Consider the following 20,104-nt stretch of genomic DNA (forward strand, 5'->3'; position numbering starts at 1 on the left):
AGGCTGGCCACTGCGGAGTCACACATCCTCCAGCTCCAAAAGAGGAGCCTCTTGCCTACTTTTCAGGGTTTCCAAAAAAGAGATTTCACTCCTTTCTTTCAGAGGGAAGCCTTCTTTCTTGGGTACGTTAAGGCTGTGTGAACTCTGGAGGCTGCCTGGGAACTGCTGTGTGAGGCCCTGACTCAGGGTCGGTGTGTGGGACTGCTCCAGTTCAAACAGGAGGCCTGGACTCTGAACCCAAGCCCAGTGGCCAGGGTGGAGGGCTGAGGCCTGGGGTGGGGTGAGGGGGGGCAACGAGAGGCTGTTTATCTGAATCAGGGTGTAGTCACATAGCTGAGAAAGGGAGCCCCAGACTGATGCCGTTCCGCAGATACCTCTGGTCTGTGCTCGTTGACTCAGGGCAAACCTGACGAAAGGCCGTCCTTTTGGAAAGGTATGCAACCCAGGTGAGGAAACCTGAACCAGAGCCGGAGGGATGGCCTCGATCAAAGATCTGGGCTGATGCTGCCAGTTTGAAACCCCTGTAATCCCCGGGAGGCAAGCTGGGGAGGAAACAAGAGCCTTTGTTTTTCTTTCAGTGGTGGTGCAGTTTTCCCCCTTAATTCTGGAATGCCTTCGTTTCCCGCTAGCTGCCCTGGTCTGGCTGATGCTGGTGGGAGGCAGCTCCCCACCTGGGGCCACAGCTGCTCGGAAATCCTAGTGTGCCTATCACCGAAGAGGCCAGGTCCAGACAGAGTTGTTCCGTGGGGGCAATTTGGCGTACACACAGAACCCAGTTGTAATTCTGACAAAACAAACAGACAAACCCACAAGTTGCCTTTGGGGTTGGCCTCTAAATGTAAACACACTGTGTCCTGCCTAATGTTTTCAGTGGGGGGTGGGAGGGTGTCAGTCTAGAAAATCCTGCCTCAAAGAAACCTGTTACGATAAATTTGAAACGGATTCCGGGGCAGTGTTTCAGGCAAGGAGCCGAGGGACTTTGAGGGGACTCTTTAAAGTCAGGTATCGTTGTGGGCTGATTTGTGTTCCCCCAAATTCCTGTGTGAAGCTCTTATCCCCGGTACCTCAGAATGTGCCTGAATTTGGAGATGGCCTTTAGCAGGGTAATTAAGTTAAAATGAGGTCATTAGGGGGGCGCTTGGGCGGCTCAGTCGCTTAAGCGTCTGCCTTCGCCTCAGGTCATGATCCCAGGGTCCTGGGTTCAAGTCCCACCTCCAGCTCCTTGCTCTGTGGGGGAGCCTGCTTCTCCCTCTCACTCTGTCAAATAAATTAATAAAATCTTTTTAAAAAATGAGGTCATTAGGATGGACCCTAATCCATTGTCACTGCTGTCCTTATTAGAAGAGATCAGGACCCAGATACAGAGACCCACCACGTGGAGAGACTCAGGGAGAAGGCGGCCAAGGAGAGCCCAGGAGAGCAGCATCAGAAGGAAGCAATGCCGGCCGCACCTTGATCTCAGACTTGCAGCCTCCGGAACAGTGAGAGAATAGATGTTCGTGATTTCAGCTTCCCAGTGTGAGGGACTTTGTTGTGGTCCCCAGGCAGACCCACACAGGGCTGACGAGGCGTGCCGTCCCGGAAGCAGGAACAAGGCCCGGGAAAGGGAGGGAAGGGTCGGAGACTGGAGGATTGCTCTGGAGTGACAGCTTAAGTGGAGTGTTCCAGATTAGGGAGAAAGACTCAGAACGGGGGGGGGGAATGAAGGATAATTGTTAAGTAAGACTGGACGAGGGTAAAAGTAACAAACCAGTCTAACTCTGCTTTCCCTCCTTGGGTTCCACACACCCTTCTCTTTCTTACAGCCCGGCTTGTTTCTCCCTGCCCAAGGTCTTATCATGTCTCTCGGGAATATACACCGTTTATTTGGGGGGACCCCTGAAGGTGGAGCAGTACTCTGTCCCCCCACCCCCACCCCAACGCCAGTAATCTCTACTGATAGAGCTTCACCGTGGTGGTGGAGAATTTAGAGTAAAGGCCCTTCCTAAGTGGCGCTCAGATTGTATCACTTGGGGAACAGCCTGCTATTTCTATTCTTAATTAAGGTTGCCTCAGTGAAGAAGGACAATATGCAAAAAAAAAAAAAGAAGAAGAAGAAGAAGAAGATTGTGGACTTGTAGGAGGCCACACTGAATTTCAAATGGAACAACATCCCCCCATATGGAGTCCCCACATGGAGTCCTGTCTCCTTGTTAGTCTCACATCTTGATTCATCTCTCTCTCTCTCTTTTTTTAGAGAGGGAGAGAGAGAGAGAGAATCTTAAGCAGGCTTTACGCCCATTGTGGAGCCCAATAGGGCTCAACCTCATGACCCTGAGATCATGATCTGAGCCAAAATCAAGAGTCGGACGCTTAACTGACTGAGCCGCCCAGATGTCCCAATTCCTGTCTCTTTTATTTTTAGTACCTTAAAACAAAATCAGCAACCCAACATAACTAGGAGTTGGGCCGGCATTGGAAGTTCTGCCATGAAGTGGACCCAGAGAGCCCCAGAAGTGAGTTATTTCATTGGTTTGCGTCTTGATTTCTCCATGTGCAAACCCGTGAGCCATGCTAACCTACTGCCTCTTTGCTCAAAATGCTGTCAGGGACATTTGAGCTGCAATAAATTCAGGTTCTCAGTAACTGTTGGTAAGTACTTAGCTCCAACATACTTTTTACTAGAAGTGGGAAAGATAGTGACCTGAAGCTTAAGATCCCCCCTTTAAACTTTTGAGTGTGAAAAGGACTGTTTCTTGCTTTTTATGAAAAAACAAAACAAAACAAAAACCAACCATTCATTTTGCTCATTAAATTGTTATGATTTTCTTTTAATAACAGGTCTGGAATAGGGAGAAATTCCCAAAACCCGTGGAAAGGATGGCTCTCATCTCACTATAATTTTTGATAATTATAGCTGAGAGCAGTTCATTTAGTTCGCTTCATTTGGGAGAACTAAAATGTATCTCTCTGAGTGTTCTCTTTGTAATAGTTCTTGTTTTGATAGAATCTCTTCCAAATCCATCAAACATCCTTTTTTCTTCCTAGTCATTGTCCACTGGATATAGGGTCATCGTAATATTACTGTTGCGCTAAGGTGTAAATCAGTCCTGTCATCAATGAGCCAGTGTGTGTGTGTGTGTGTGTGTGTGTGTGTGTGTGTGTGTGTGTGTGTGTTTTCCCCTTGTGGCTAAATGATCATACTTTTTGGAATATTGTGTCTACTTGGTGCCGTTGTCTATTTTTGTCCATCTGTGTACTTCGAGTCTCTCCCACTTGCTGTGGCCTGGGAGAGCAGACACCAAGCTTGTTAGAATATGTCTACAACTAGATAAAATTGACTTTGAACTCCAGGTGTTAGGAGGTCTTTGGTGAATAGTGGTACAGTGGATATTCGTGAATACCATCCCAGCTTGCATTACTGCCTTTCCAGTAGCTCCTGATTTCTACTAGGGGCTCCACGTTTGGAGCCCTTGAGCCCAGCTAAGCCAATCAGCACATTGCATTCCCCTAGGCATGTGGTTGGTCCAGAGGTGAGCAATGGACTCAGGAAGGTCCAGTCAGAGTGCTCTCAGCATCTCTAGCTTAGGATACCTTGATAAAAGCACCTGCTCTTTCTGGGACATGGAATAAACCATATAGCCTGGATCTATCCACAGTCATCTTGTCACCATTAGTGAGTTAGCTTTAGGATGAGGGTGATACCAGCGAAGGCAGGATGAAGGAAGAATTGAAACAATACTGTGGTGACATCTTCGAAGCACTGGATTAACCATTGCCTAAAGCTCCCCCTACCTCTGGATACTTTGTTCTTTCTTTCTTTCTTTCTTTCTTTGGTAAGACTTCAAATGACAAATCTCCTTATTGTCTAAGCCAGGTTGAGTTAGCTTTTCTGATACTTACATCAAAGAAAGTCCTAATGGTTCATAATATGAAAGAATTTTGGACTTGGACTTGGACTTGGTATAAAATCTATTTTGATACTTCGGAAGATACCGTTGACATACCTCCTGGTAATACATGGGTATCCACTTATTCTTTAAATTGTACATATGCAGGGGTGCCTGGGTGGCTCAGTTGGTTAGGCATCTGACTCTTGATCTCAGCTCAGGTCTTAATCTCAGGGTCGTGAGTTTGAGCCCTGCAAGGGGCTCTGTGTGGGGCGTGAAGCCTACTTAAAAATATAAATAAATAAAATAAAATAAATTGTACATATGCATTATACGCACTTTCGTATGTATGATATTTCATTATAAAAAAAAGAAAACAGTTATTACCATTATACACCCATTTAGGCAGAATAACCAATAACATTCATTCAAAAAATATTTATTGAATGTCTATGATATGCCAGACACATTCTTGGTCCTTGAGATATAGTGGGGAAACAAGACAAAAATTGCCACTCACAAAGAAATTTTTTCTTAAACAAAGGATATATAGTAATATTAGGTAATGATGTGTGCCAGGAAAAAAAGTAAAGAAGCTTAAGGGAAAGACCAAAATGTGCTGTCATTTTCGGCAGCATGGCGGGGAAGGCATCTCTGATGAGATGACATTTGAGCAGATATGTGAAGGAAGGTGAGGAGGTGAGCCTTGCAGATATTGAAGGATTTGGGAAGAGCTCTCCAGGCAGGGGGAACAGTATGTGCAAAGGTCCTGAGGTAAGAGTGAGCTTGGAGTGCTCTGGGAACAACATGAAGGCTGGTGGCCCAGAGTGTAGGGGGTGAGGGAGAGGGTGTCAGAAAGGCAGCTAGGAACACAGCCTCATAAGCTATAGCAAGGACTGACTAAATTCAGAGAGAGATGGGATACATTTGGAGGATTTTGAACAGGGAGTGTTAGGATCTGACTTAGCATTCAAAGAATCACTGTTGCTATGTGGAGAATGGTGTGTAGAGTAAAGGTGGACCCAGGGAGGCCAGTTAGGAGGCCGTTGCATTATTCCAGGTGAGACAAACAGTGGCCTTGACTTTGCTATAGCAGTAGGGAGAGCGAAAGGTGGTCAGACCCCCAAAATGGAGCCTAGAATCTGTCAGGGGACGTGGGTAGGATGTGCGATGGGAGACAACAAGAGGAATCATGGTGCTTCCAAGTTTTTCCCTTAGGAACACTTGGAGGAGGAGCAAGTTTGGGGAGAGACTCAAGAGTTCTGTGTTGGACTTGTTAAATTTGTGATGCCCGATTAGACATTCAAGTGAAGCTCAGGTGGGCAGATGGGTGTGCACATATGTGTTAGGGAGACTTTATCTAGCCTTACCATTGATTATCCTATCAGTGACTGGTGGAAAACTAAAGACAAATGAATGAGGCGGATGGAAACTTGAGGAACACTGGTGGTCTTTACTACAATATCCATGTAGAGGCTCTGAAACTTCTAAGTGAGCTGCCTAAAATGGACTGATGCCCTGTATCTGATCCACAAATCATGGTATTGGGGGACGGAACAGAGATGACCTGAAAACCCTCGGGAAGCTCTCCTGTGTGGCACCATCCACCTCCACCAGACCGTTCTCACTGTGCTCAGATGTTGCTTGCTTCGCCAGCCTTCTGAATGGCAAAGGCACAGCCCTGCAAGAGGAGAATACACGGACTGTTGCATTTTATCTTTTGCTCCCAAAGTCCGTAAGCACTGTGGATTCTGTCCTTCTGCATCTGATGCCATTCTCCCTGCCGAGTGACTAAGGGAACCCGTAAATGCCGCTCTAGCACTGGGAGCAGATAATGACAGTATTACCTGGGACTGTGAGAGCCCCTCCCCTGGATACTTGGTAACCCCCGACCTTCGACCCTCCAGCTCTGTGCAGTGTGCGCAGCATTAAACATGAAACCAGTGGGCTCTGCCTCTTCTAGTCTCAGGGTAGGTCTCTATCAGACACGTTTACACCTTCGTCCTTGGGCGGTTCTCTGTAACATGATCTAACCTAGATTTCAAAATGAACACCAAACATAAATGTTCTAGGAGTTTAAACAAAAAAAATGCTGGCTAAACCTAGCGAAATTCTTTCTCCATTTTCCCAAAGGAAGAGGGCAAAAAGAGAAGGCAGGTGACAGAGCCTTAGTGACTCTCGTGTACTCTTTCTATGGAAGGATTAAAAGCTCCCTTGAGGCAGTCAGCCCAAATACTCCCCTGTAGTTTTGCATTCAAATTAACTAATGAGATAAACCTCCCATTCCAGTTTCCTGTCTTTGGTTTTCATTGCTATTGCAGTCTTACTAATCATTTCCTGCAGTTTTTCCTTCTTTTGCTGTGATAAATATTAATGCCTTTAATTTTCCATTCCTCCTTTGGCCTGGGGAGTCTGCTAGGAGAGAGGATTTCTTATTCTCTAGTCTGCCTTTCTCAGCGATGAACAATTTTCATTTTCCAGAGCAGATTTTTGTAGGTCAGTTTTTAATGCAGACCTTCACTTTTGTTTTACTTTGTTCTAAAAAGAATGAGAAGCCTACAACAGCCAGAGTTGAATCCAAGAATTTGAGGCTTTTTTTGGTTTCTTGTTTATTGTTTTCTCTCAGGAGTCCTTAACCTGGGCTTCTAGTGTTGTGTGAATTCCCTGAGATTATATGCAACAATTTGTGCATCTATGAGTAACGCTCCTCACCCCACCCCCGGATAAAGATGTCATAACTTTCATCAGGTTTTCAAAACATTTTACTAAAATAAACTCAGAAGCCTTCAGGAACCCTACTTAATCATTCTGGAGATTATTGCTTTGGGCAAATCTGGTGACCAATCCTTACCATATCCAAGAACAAAGAGAGGATCTTCTAGAGACTATAGGAAAAAGGCTATCTTCTTTTCCCTCAGATTCACAGAATATTTAAACTAAAACTTTCCTTTTCCTCACCTCTTCCTCATTCTACAGATGCAGGGACTGATTTCTTAAAATGATAGATGAGGTGCCCAAAGTCTCACAGCGGAGGAGTTGTGGAGGTAGGACTAGAATCTGAGGCTGGCTCGTGATTCTATGCACCACCCACTCTCCATCACCACCAGCAAGATGACCTCTAGCCCTCCATAATATTCAGCACCCCAGATGCTTCTTTCTTCATTAGGATGCACCAATTTATTCTCTCTGACTGAAGCAATTTCATTCCAAGTGCCTAGGTAAAAGTACCTAAGTAATATTTAGTAATTGAAAAGAAACCTTCCAAACCACGTGAAGGGTCTGTATGTCATTAACTTGAGAAATCATTTCTTGTCTTTCCCAGCCTACAGAGAACATTCTTGAGTGTGTTGTATACTCCAGGCATTACAAAGTGAGTTATCTCTTTGTTTTGTGCTCCTCATTTCTCCCAGGAGTTTAGGGGCCTTGAGGACACGGACCTTCTGTTGAATGGTTTCTATCTCAGAGGATCTAGCGCATAGGCCCCTTAATAAGGCAGATGTTTGTGGAAAGATTAACAGTATTTGAATATTCCATTACACTTTTAGGACATTATCTAGGTGCAACCCTGAGCTCCATAATTCATAAGCTCAGATGCCTTCAAGGGTCAGGCAGATAATTTAAATTAGTGAGGCAAAATAAGTGTAGGACTTTAGGGGTGGGAACTTCATGCCCCATCACATTTAATCTTTAAAAAAGAAAAAAAAAAAGCACTTCAGAGGCCAAACTGCCAGCTATGGTAGCATGGTAAGGTCCAGCAAATCCTCTCCCCACAGAACAAGTAGAAAACTGGAGGAAAAAAAAAGGGGGGGGGAAAGGAAAAAAAACCCCACCAAAATAAAAAACAAAAAACCCCCCAGCTGTTTCTGGGCCCTGGAAATTGGCCAAAGGCAGATAACAAATTGAGAAGCATTTCCTCATGAAAAATAGCTAGAGCTTCGGGAAAGAACAGTGGGGGTCTGTAGCCTTTTTGTCTTGTCTGCTACTATCCCTGCTCTCTTTCCCAGTTTTCCCCAGTTTTATCAGCAAGAGGCTGACCAGGAAAAGAAAAAATTAAGCAAGTTTGCTGCCAAAGGGAGCACATCAATTTTGGGCAGAGGGCAAAAACCTGCAGTGTGGACAGTAACAGAGAACTCAGCAGGAAACTAATGGGGAAAACTCACGGCTCTGCAGGTGTGAGAATGTGCTCCTGGTTGGGGTAAGCAGCAGGCCAGCCATAAATTTAGCAGAAAATCTTGGAATGGGGGAGCTGAGATGGGCTTTCACACATTCCTGGCTGCCTGGGAAGCTATGTGCATGTGCACCCCAGAGAGCCCAATAGAAAGTGAAAACCAGGGCAACTTAGGACTGGCTAACCATCAGATGCTATCCCCAACCCTCACACACATCTGTGTGCAGGGATGGAAGCTGTACAGGCCTGTGGTATTTGAGAAAAACCTCTGCCCAAATTCACCGGCTGACCATTAAGCCACACAGGCACAGGGTGACCCCTAGGAGATCAGGCTAAGAAATAAAAATAGAAAGAAACCTATACACAGACATCAGTAACTACGCAAACGTGGGCAAGAGAGGTTCTGCCATTCAAGTGTAGACCAGTATAAAATAAAACCCTCAGGAAGAGAAATCAGAACCCAGAGTTACTAAAATATTACCTAAAACAAATATTACCTGAAACATGTGGTTTTCACACACACACAAAATAAATTGCAAGACATGCAAACACAGCAAAATGTGACTCATACTCAGAAAAAAAAAAAAGGCAGTGAATAGAAATTGACTCTGAGTGGGCCCAGATGTTGAATTTAGCAGATAAAGGCTTCAAAACAGTTATTTTAAACAGGTTCAAGGAAATAAGGGAAACCATATTTTAAAAATTAAAGGAACAGGCACCTGGGTGGCTCACTCGGTTGAGCATCTGCCTTCGGCTGAGGTCACGATCCCAGGGTCCTGGGATCGAGTCCCACATCGGGCTCCCTGCTCAGCGGAGAGTCTGCTTCTCCCTCTGCCCCTGCCCCCTGTGCTTGCACACTCTCCCTCTCTCTCTCTCACAAAAATAAATAAAATCTTTAAAAATTTAAGGAAAATATGGCACAATGACTCAATAAATATGGAATCTCAACAGAGAAATAAAATCTATAAAAACGGACCACATGGAAATACTGGAATACTGAAAAGTACAATAATCAAATGAAAAATTCACTATTAGGCTCAGGAGCAGATACAGGACGGCAGAAAAAAGAATCAATGAACGTGAGATAAATCAGTAGAAATTACACAATCTGGACAACACACAGGAAAAAGATTGAAGAAACAGAGCTTTTGAGATGTGGGATAATATTAAACACACCAAAATACATGTAATGGGAGTCTCAGAAGGAGATGAGAAAAGAGTGGAAAATACCTGAAAATAATTTCCAAATCTGGGGCGCCTGGGTGGCTCAGTCGGTTAAGCCTCTGCCTTCGGCTCAGGTCATGATCTCAGGTCCTGGGATCGAGCCCCATATCAGGGTCTCTGCTCAGCAGGGAGCCTGCTTCTCCCTCTCCCTCTACCACTCTCTGCTTGTGCTCTCTCTTTCTCTGTCAAATAAATAATAAATAAATAAAATCTTTTTTTTTTTAATTCCAAATCTGATGAATAGCATTAACCCACAGGCCCAAAAGCTCAATGAATTCCCACATAATAAACACAAAGAGAACCACATCTGGACACATCATAAACTGCTTAAAGGCAAAGACAAAGAAGTAATCCTGAAAAGAGCAAGAGGAAGACAAGTCATCAAATACAGGACAAAACTATTAATGGCTGATTTCTCATTCAAAGGAGACCAGAGGCACTGGAATCCCAGCTTCAGAATGCTCTGCTTTCAAACAAGTGTCAATCAAGATCTCTATATCCGGCAAAACTATTAATGAAAACGAAGGTAAAATAAACATATCCTTAGATATTACCCAAAAATCGCCAAGAGAATTTGTTGCTAGCAGATGTTCCCTATAATAAATAAGTAAAAGAAGTCCTTTAAGCTAAGATTAAATTACACCCGGTAGTAACTTGAATCCACAGGAAGAAACGAGGAGCTCCAGAAATTGTGTATGCAGATAAATATAGAGATCTTACGTCTTTCATTTCCTACTGTTTCTCCAGCACCTGGCACAGTGCCTGAAACAAAGGAAGTGCTCAGTGCATATTGAATCAATGCTATATGCTATTTTGCCATATGCAATATATCCATCTAAGAGTTGCCTTAAATACTTTTCAGAACAAGACAAGGTATATGTAAATAAATTAGTTAAAAACTATATTATTACTGAATAATATATGTTGGAGAGGGCTCAGGAGATAGGAGTTACTATGTACCTAACAATCCAGGTACATAGGTGTATATCTAGTGAGAAGCAGTTGACATGTGATGGGCAAAGCATTTAATCACCTGGAAAAGCTCTTTCCCTGACACCCTAAATACATGGGCCTGATCCTTGGTGCTTTTTTTTGATGCAGGCTGGGTCCTCTGTGTTATGGAAATCTGCCTTGGGAGAAAAAAAATGTTTGTGATGTGCCTAACATGGTGCTGGCAATGAGAGAACTTGGTGGAAATGGTATTAGGAATGGTATAATAAGGTCTTCTGGTTATTCCTACCAGAATAGGAATAACTTGAGCCCTATTTCATGGTACCATATAATTCTGCCAGGAATTAGAAATACCCAGATGGTAACACACATCCTCCATCTCCAACTCTTGGCCTGTAATTTCCTTAGGGAACACAAGTAAAGCCCATGTGTGTAACCCAGCTGCTATCTCTGAGTCTCAGAGATGACCTTGACTCTGAGGAGCCCAAGAGGCTGGAGGGGGCAGTGAGGACCTGAGATCAGTAGGGATTCCTGGGCCAGAAGTCAACAGACCAGAGTTCTGGTCCCATGTGATTAGGCCGGCAGTGTAAAGACTTTGGGTGCTAATGGTGCTAATTCAGCCCAGACATTGGGCGGAAGACTGACTCCATGTGTGTTTTGCTGCTCAGGGCAAAGACGATGAAAACTAAGAAAAGTCTTCTCTTGAGGTTAGAACAGGGCCCAGAAGTATGTGAACAGTTTGGTACACTGGGCTAGCCTGAGTGACTGATGACACCCAAATAGTCACCTTCTTTCCTTCCACAGAGTACAGTGGCTTCTGTCTACCAGGAGGCTGTGAATCCCCAGAAGAGACACCTGGCTGAATATCTGTGGGAGGCATCCAAGCACCAGATTCCTGAAGAGTAGTGCTACCCCCTTTCAGGTATCTTCTTCTTCTTCTTCTTCTTTTTTTTTTTAATAATTTTTATTGTTATGTTAATCACCATACATTACATCATTAGTTTTTGATGTAGTGTTCCATGATTCATTGTTTGTGCATAACACCCAGTGCTCCATGCAGAACGTGCCCTCTTTAATACCCATCACCAGGCTAACCCGTCCCCCCACCCCCCTCCCCTCTAGAACCCTCAGTTTGTTTTTCAGAGTCCATCGTCTCTTATGGTCCGTCTCCCCCTCCGACTTACTCCCCTTCATTCTTCCCCTCCTGCTATCTGCTTCTTCTTTTTTTTTCTTAACATATGTTGCATTATTTGTTTCAGAGGTACAGGTCTGTGATTCAACAGTCTTGCACAATTCACAGCGCTCACCATAGCACATACCCTCCCCAATGTCTATCACCAGCCACCCCATCCCTCCCACCCCACCCCCACTCCAGCAACCCTCCGTTTGTTTCCTGAGATTAAGAATTCCTCGTTATCAGTGAGGTCATATGATACATGTCTTTTACCCTCTTTCAGGTATCTTCTTGCTCTGGGCAGACTAGGCTTGCCTCTGTGCAAGAACCACAGTTCTGATGATGTTAGCTCTATGATTCTGCTCAGGCTGCCGTAACAAAGTACCTACCTCATCCTGGGTGTCTTAAACAACAGAATTTTATTTCCCCGCAACTCTGAAAGCTGGAAGTCCAAGATCAAGGTGTTGACAGGTTTGGGTTCTTCGGAGGCCTTTTTTTCTCCTTGGCTTTAGACAGTTGTCTTCTCCCTGTGTCCTCACTTGGTCTTCCCTCTGTTCCTGTCTATGTCCTCATCGCTTCTTGTAAGGACACCAGTCATGTCGGATGAGAGCCCACCATAGGACCTTATTTTATTATAATTACCTCTTTAAAGGCCCTGTCTCCAAATACAGGCACATTCTGAGGTCCTGGGAGTTAGGACCCCAACATACGAATTTGGGATGTTGAGGTACACAGAAGGGCGGATGCCACTTAGGGTTGTGACTTACTTGGCAAGACTGGAAGAAGAGAAGAGTGTACAAAGAGGGTTTTTGAAGAGAAAAGGGGGATTACAGTTATTTAGTTAGCATCTGTTATGTGCAGGCCACGTCCTAGATGCGGTCACTTAAACCTCCTTGAACCTCACTCAAATAGCCACCTTATCAGGAAAGTTCCCTTCACCTTTTTGTGTAGTGTGGTCTCCCTTTCCTCTTCGTTTTTTTTTTTTTTAAGGATTCTATTTATTTATTTGGCACGGAGAGAGAGTGCACAAGTGGGGGGCACAGCCGAGGGAGAGGGAGAAGCAGGCTCCCCACTGAGCAGGGAGCCCGATGCGGGGCTCGATCCCAGGACCTCGGGATCATGACCCGAGCTGAAGGCAGACGCTTAACTGACTGAGCCCAGGCATCCCTCCTCTTTGATTTTTAAATCTTATTCTGGTGGTAATGGTTGAGTCTGTTAGAGAACTTAACTTCTAAATGTTCAAACTCATTTTGAAGTTTGGCTCTTCTCTTGAGTTGATTGAACCATGGTAAAAAATGTATATAAGCCTGTCAGCTGAGTCCTAAATTATTTCCCTGCAATGCAGCAAAATACGCTGCAGCTTCTCCAAATGATGGCCTGGTCCCACCCGCACGGGATGGAACTACAGTTTGGCACAGTCCGTTGGGCCAGGGGAAGCCTGGGGTTATGTGTGTGCCAGGGTTGGGGCTGGAGGATGGGGGGAGGGTGGGAGAGACTTCTCTGCTGAGTTTTGTCTGATTTAATGAATAGATTAGGTATCTGCCTTGTAAGTTGAGACTCTGAGCATTTTGTTTTTGTCTTAACTCTGAGTCCTACGTAATCACAAGTACAATATACTTGTAGGACCTGCTATGTGATTTGCAGGGCCCAGTGCAAGATGGAAATGAGGGGCCGCTTGCTCAGAAATGATTAACAAGTGCAAGAGGGTGATGGCAGACGTTAAGCCAAATGTGAGGTCCTTCTGAGCTCAGGGCCCTGAGGAACCGCCCCCTCACACGCCCATGAAGCCGGCCCCTGGAATGAGGAGGCCCTTTCAGTTGAATACCCCCCTCCTAGATTAGAAGATCACTTGTCTTCATTTGTAGAATCTGCATCATTCATTTCTAGTTATCATTAAACCTTCCTCAGCTGGGTTTCTCAGGAGACTCCATGCTATCAGGATAGTCTGGCCTTGGGCACGACGGTTACTCCTGTTAGTTTGCTTGGTGCTGGGGAGGCAGGGTGAGGTTTGATTCCTGATCCCAGCTAATGCCTCTCTGTCTCCTGCTGCTGCCTGGCTCCTCCTCTCTGAGGCCCACAGCTCGTCTAGGAGCCAAAGTGTAAAACCACTGGAATTCTCTCGTTCCTGCAGTGGGAAGGGGGAGGAGCCCTGGGCAAGACCCCTGAGGCTTGCAGGATGCCTGGTGTGTGTTTTCTGGACAGAGGGCCCTTCTGTTTCTTCTCTAGCCAAGACGCCTTGGCTAAGGGGTTCTGACTGATAGGTCAAGGTGACTCCGCTGTCAGGCAGTGCCGGGTACCAGCCCTTCCCTGTCCCTGTAGGCGCTGTCTCTCTTGTCCTGGCCTCACGAGGACCTCCCCAGGCTGTCAGTTCAGCTTGCATCTCCTTCCCTCCTCTTCTGATTCCCTTGTTTCTTGGTTTCTGATCAACGTGGGCAATGCACATTTGTACCAGCCCTTGGTCACTCCCAGGGACTTGTCGATATTGGGGTGTTTCATCCCACCGTACTCAGGCTCCTAAGAACTACACCAGAAGGTGAGCAGAACTATCTTCATTCCTAGATGAGGAGTCTACCCCCTAACCCTTTTCAGTGAACCACCAAGATACATCTTGATCCAAGGTGCAACCCCCCTTCCTTCTGAAGAGTTAGGTAATATGGGTGGGGGGTATGTACTACCAGGGATATATGGGGTGTGCACAATGGCAAACCACCACTTCAAGAGAAAATCCTCTGCTCTGTGCAACCCAGCTGCTATCTCTGAGTCTCAGAGATGACCTTGACTCTGAGGAACCCAAGAGGCTGGAGGGGGCAGTGAGGACCTGAGATCAGTAGGGATTCCTGGGCCAGAAGTCAACAGACCAGAGTTCTGGTCCCAGGTGGTAGGCAGAATAGTGGTCCCCCAAAGATATCCAGTTCCCTAAACCTGTGAATGTTACCTCACGTGGCAAAAGGGACTTTGCATATGTAGCAAAGCATTGTGAGATGGGAAAAGATGCCTGGATTATCCAGGTGGGCCCAGTATAATCACAAGTGTCTTTATAAGAGGGATGCAGGAGGGTCAGAGACAGAGTAGATACAATGAAGGAAGCAGAGGTTGAAGGATTGTGGTTGGTAGCTGGAGTCACAAGCCAAAAAAATGTGGGTGGTCTCTACAAGTTGGAAAAGGCAAGGAAATAGGTTCTCCCCTACAGCTTCTGGAAGGAATGCAGTCTTGCCAACACCTTGATTCTAGTCCAGTGGAACTCATTTTGGACTTCTGACCTCTAGAACTGTGAGGTAATACATTTGAGTTGTTTTAAGTCACTAAGGATGTCGTAACTTGTTACCGCAGAACAGGAAATGAACATATCTTACATCCGCCATTAATGAGCCACTTCTTGGGAAGGTCATTCCTTGGTTTCAGATACTGTAACCTTAGGGACAATGGTTTTCAAACATTTAATAGAAAATTTAAAGGAGTGGGATTCTTTCAGCGATTGAAATCCTATGTGCAAGGCCAATGTAAATCGGATGCAGGTGGAGCTTCTTGGTGAAGTTGGGGACCCACTGGGTAGTGCAGGTTGGAGTGGCGCTGGGTTTGGGTGTCAGGCTGTCTAGTGCTATCAACTTTTCGTTGTGGGGAGGGCGGGCATTCTGTATACGGGACTGGTTGCCAACTTCTGACACATGCACACCAAAAAAACTCAATGGAATTGAGTAGAATTTAAACTTACTGTTGATATTAGGGAGGCTTTACACATGTATTTTATTTTGGGTGTTGTACACAACTCTGAGGAATAGAGTTCATCTTCATGGCATTTCCAGTTCTTCCAAGGACCTCATTTTAAATCCCTGCCCCTCCGGGAACTTAAGCAGGGAGACGGTGGCCATCCCTCTTGTATACATAGCCATTAACGCACGCAACACGTCTAGAAAGGAGCACACTAGGTTTTCATTGTTATTGAAATGAACTTCTGCAGGAAGTGTCCTTGGGGAAGGTCCTTTTTCCCGGGCGTTGCCTTTTGACTTGCTTCTGTTGCCCTTGAAGGCTAGCCAGGGTCTCGTGCACCTCTCTGTGGCTCTTAGATGCCTCACGCTGGGGACATCTAGGACATCATGCTCCAGCAGTGGAAGGGATAAGCGAGGAGAAAGGCAGAGACGTTTTCTTACCATTACTAAAATTCTCTGGGAGGACACCAAGGGCCATATAAACACAGCCTGACTGTGAAATCAAAGCATCATTTAAACAACAAACAAATGGGAGCTCGATGGGCTAGGATTACTACTCCCTTATTAAAAAGCAACTTTAGGGGGCGCCTGGGTGGCTCGGTTGGTTAAGCGACGGCCTTCGGCTCAGGTCGTGGTCCCGGGGTCCTGGGATCGAGCCCCGCATCGGGCTCCCTGCTCCGCGGGAGGCCTGCTTCTCCCTCTCCCACTCCCCCTGCTTGTGTTCCCTCTCTCGCTGTCTCTGTCAATTAAATAAATAAATAAAATCTTTAAAAATAAATAAATAAAAAGCAACTTTAGGACTTGAGAAAACAAACACAAAACTGGAGGAGGGTAATTGAATGTGAGAACTTGATTGTGCTCTACAGGAAAATTTTCTACTTGGTCACTTTTGAATACATAGAGCAAGACGAAAGGAGATATATATATATATAAAATATATGTTCTTAGTGTTGATATAATGCCTATTAATCAGCGGAAGAACTTGTTAAAACTGGAAATGCCTGCTCTCCTCCAAACACAGAGATTCTGCATCAGTAGGATCTGGTGTGACACATTCCTGGTGAATCTAAATGGATGATCCAGGAGGGGATTTTGACAATCACCAACGACTGTAGCTGAGCTACCAGTGTACAGACAGGAGGTGGTCCAGGGATTTAAGTCCACTCTTGCAAACTCGTTAACAAGTTTAGTTCTTATTACGCATAGTTCTTATTTCCCTGCACTGCCTTTCCTCTAAAATATTTTATTAGGTGACTGCATAGTAGTTCTCGGATAAAAGCAAAAGTACCTGTTGTCAGCGCTGCACAGTGTTCTGTTTTGTGAGGGTAGCTCTAAACATATTGCAGTCCAATCCAATCATTGGATTATTCTCTCTGAAGTTGTTAAGCTTCCTGTTCTCTCTGCTCATCTAAAATTCCGGGAAGAGTCAAGGGTTTACACATCCCCTCGGACTCCAGATGACGTGAGGTTTGGGAAATTGAGGAGAACAGCTGAATTTATTCACTACTCTTTTTACTATTATGGGGCATTTCCTTTCGTAGGTCAGCTCAGCCTCCCGGCCCCAGTCCTTTACCTTCTTCAGACCTCAGTGCATCAGGGCAAGCCTGCCATCTCCCAGAGCAACCAGCTGAGACTCCCTCAGCCGCGCTGGACACCGGCAGGACGGAGGCAGGCCTCTCACATCCTGGAAAGAAGCTGCGGTCACTGCAGGGAATGCAGACCAGCTCACCCACGCTGCCTGCATCCATCCACACTCTCCTGTCTGGTGTCTCTTTTTTCCTCCGCCCGCCTCCTCACTCTGGTTCCTTGCATGATTGGTCTTAATAGGGGAGGAAAAATAATTTTCCCCTACCTTCTGTGTTTGTGGCTGAGAACTCTGTAATAAAAGAAAGATGAACAAGAGAAAAACGGGTTTATTAACACGTAGACCTCAGGTATACATGGGAGACATCGGGGGAAAGATTAGTATCTCTCTGAGGTGACTTAGAACTCAGGCCCAGATACCATCCGAATAGGGAAAGGGGAGGGGGCCTCTTAGGGGCGAGGAAGTGATTATTGGGAAGGATGAGGGGTCTAGAGGAACAGATGGGAGTGTAACAGTTTGTGACTAAGTCTGGGTGTGGCTTTGACTTCTTAGTGCCCCCTGCCGTGATGAGAGCCACTCTTCCCTAGGGATGGAACTCCCAGGGAGGGGCTCTAGGACACCGACTTCCTGTTGGAGGAGCAGATAAGGGGAGCTCAGAGAAAGCCTCTCCCTGCATAGGCTGTTTTTCAAGTGCCTAGGGCTTAAAATAATCCATAGAGCAAAGTGGCTCACTTTGGGTGGGATGTCCTGGACTCCTGTTCTTATTTTGGGCGGTGTATTCTGCTACACTTCAGTCTCAGATCATCTCCGAGCCTTGTGGGGCTCCCTGCAGGGGGAGCACTGTGCACTTCTATTCCCGCCAAGGTCCGGCAGTATCTGCAGAGACAGCCGGGCAGTGCACTGTCCCCACAATCCGGACCTCCCACCTCCAGTGACCTTCACACCCACCCCACTTCCCACTCACGCCGGCATCTTATGATCGCCTGCACATTCTCCACCCGAGAAATTCAAACCAACCACACCCTGCTCTGTGGTCCTGTGGTTTCATCATGCTGGCTCTCGGGACTGATGCGTTTGGTCTTTGACCTCACAGAAAATGCCAGTGTCCAGAATGTTCTGATTTCTTGCAACACGTTAGCTCCTACCTGGACTTTCTGCTTTCCATGCTCAGCCCGAACCCCTGACTGATCATTGCAGTGACTGCCTTGGCAGAGCCTCAGCGGCCTTGTGCCTGTCCTGGGGAGCACCCCTCCCCCAAAGCCCAGCCCTGAGCTCAGCGGCAGCCCGCTGTCACTCCTAGTGGCTGAGGGTGCTGGAGAAAGATTTGTAAATTCTGTCCATACACTCTAACACTTAATTACACACCCAGTCGTGCAAGGCATGGGAATATACAGACATGACACAAATCCTTGCCACAAACAGATGCAATTATTCCTGGAGGAAGTTTTTGAATGTTCGTCAAGGGGATCCTTTCTTTATTCTCTTTCTTGTGTGGTTAAGAATTCTTTCTCATTGGCCGCGATTCCTTTTGCAATCCTCCGGCCGACTGTGAAGAGCTCTCCCTGTAAAGACAGAAGATGCTGATAAAAAGCCTTCTTCCCCTTCCAGGGAGCTCATTCGTTCCTTCTTTCTTTTGCTCATTCATTTGTTCATTCCACAAATAATCGTTGGGCGCCTACGTCGTGCCAGGCGTGTCCTCATGAGGAAGGATACAGACATGAACGAGACAGACAAGGTCCCTGCCCTCGTGCAGCTTATATTAGAGTGTGAGAAAATGCACAAGGAAGAGAGGGAGGGGAAAGGAAAGAAGGAAATAAAGAAATTCTGAGTTGCAGGTGCTGAGAATCAGAGTAAGATGGTAGACGGCTGGGGGAGGGCGGTCTCACGTTAAACATCAGAGTGTCAAGAAACCGCTAATGCCGACAGCAGGAGGAGGGGCACCTAGGCACGAGGTGCTATGTGCCCAGGGAATGTGAACTTCAGGTCGGACTGAACCGAACCAAATACGGTTAGCAGAGCCATTGTGTGCACCCACTAAATATTCAAAAAAACCCGAATTCTCTTAAAATGTACTATTCTGAATCAGAGTCCCCTGTGGAGCAACACAGCCTTGCAGCAAACACCCAGACCACTGAGACGTGTTAACGGCCAAGTAGTATAGTCACTCCTTTTTTTTTTTTTTTTTAAAGATTTTATTTATTTATTTGACAGAGAGAGAGAGCGAGAGAGGAAACACAAGCTGGGGGAGTGGGAGAGGGAGAAGCAGGCTCCCCGCCGAGCAGGGAGCCCGATGCGGGGTTCGATCCCAGGACCCTGGGATCATGACCTGAGCCGAAGGCAGACGCTTAACGACTGAGCCACCCAGGCGCCCCAGTATAGTCACTTCTGATAGAATTTCTTGCCTGGGCAGGAATCCTTCTACCTCTTCTTGTTCTCAGAGTAGGAAGGAAAAGAAAGAAGCAAACCAAACCAATCAGACGCAAACCGAGAGGCCAAACCCAACCCCACAACATCTCGCCTCGGCTGGAACAGAAATACCTCCCATTACTCACCCACCCCAGCAATGGGAGAAGGGATTGCCGTCAGGTATCCTGCCATTATATTCTGCGTTCATTGGAGCGAAAGGGCAGAGAAGAGGTGAGGTTTTTGAAAAGAATGCCCAGAGAACTACACCTTTCCTCCTTGATTGTTGAGAACAGCCTTGCAATTAAATACTAAAAATACACCGGCTGTGAATTGTTTGACCAGCCCACCTGCTATGCACTCAGTTGTCACCCCCAAATGGAAGCCTCTCTGCCCTCGTGTGACTATATGGGGGGGGGGTTCCAGGGCCTTTCGGGAGGGGCTGGAGGTTAAATACGTTCATAAGGGTGAAGCTCTCTGATCTAGGGGAACGGGTGCCCTCCCAGGAAGGGGAAGAGAACCAGGGATCTCTCTGGGCGCTGAGAGGACCTGGTGAGAAGGGGGCTGTCCGGCCGTGGGGAAGAGAGTCTCATCAGATCATGCTGGCTCCTTGAAACTGGACTTCCAGCCTCCAGAGCTGTGCGGAAAACAATTTCTGTGGTGTAAGCCCCCCATGATAGCTTGTTACGTCAGCCCGAGCAGACTCAGGTACAGGTAGCCTTCCCTCCAGCGGGTCCACATAGAGAGCAGGGAAATGTGAGACCACCGGCCCTCCTCCCCTCCTCCCCCACCCTCGACCCAGTGTCGGAAAGAGACTCAAGGGTTTAGTGTAGAATGTTTTTAAAAAATTATTTTTTATAACTTGGAATTAATGTATAGTTTGAACCAAAATTTATTAATATTTTAAAATTTATGACTTTTTTTTTTTCATTCATGGCAGGCCATTTGACATGTTTGTTGAGTGGATAAATGAGTATTTGAAAAGGATACAAGTGACCCCGTGGTAGAGAAGACCTGTACTTC

The 20,104-nt window shown here is 46.2% G+C and overlaps 1 long non-coding RNA gene across 2 annotated transcripts; it reads left to right on the plus strand.

Annotated features, from left to right (window-relative positions):
• Window positions 1-309: 309 nt before the first annotated feature.
• Window positions 310-16,988, plus strand: LOC113921419. 2 transcript variants are annotated; one of them, XR_003519675.1, is made up of 6 exons: window positions 310-433; window positions 1,342-1,495; window positions 2,405-2,495; window positions 9,688-9,787; window positions 11,017-11,134; window positions 16,635-16,988. It is a non-coding gene; the product is annotated as an uncharacterized LOC113921419 (long non-coding RNA). The 2 variants fall into 2 exon arrangements; XR_003519676.1 differs by having other exon boundaries at window positions 342-446.
• The last annotated feature ends 3,116 nt before the right edge of the window (window positions 16,989-20,104 follow it).

This window comes from Zalophus californianus, chromosome 9, assembly GCF_009762305.2.
Source record: "Zalophus californianus isolate mZalCal1 chromosome 9, mZalCal1.pri.v2, whole genome shotgun sequence".
NCBI lineage: Eukaryota > Metazoa > Chordata > Mammalia > Carnivora > Otariidae > Zalophus > Zalophus californianus.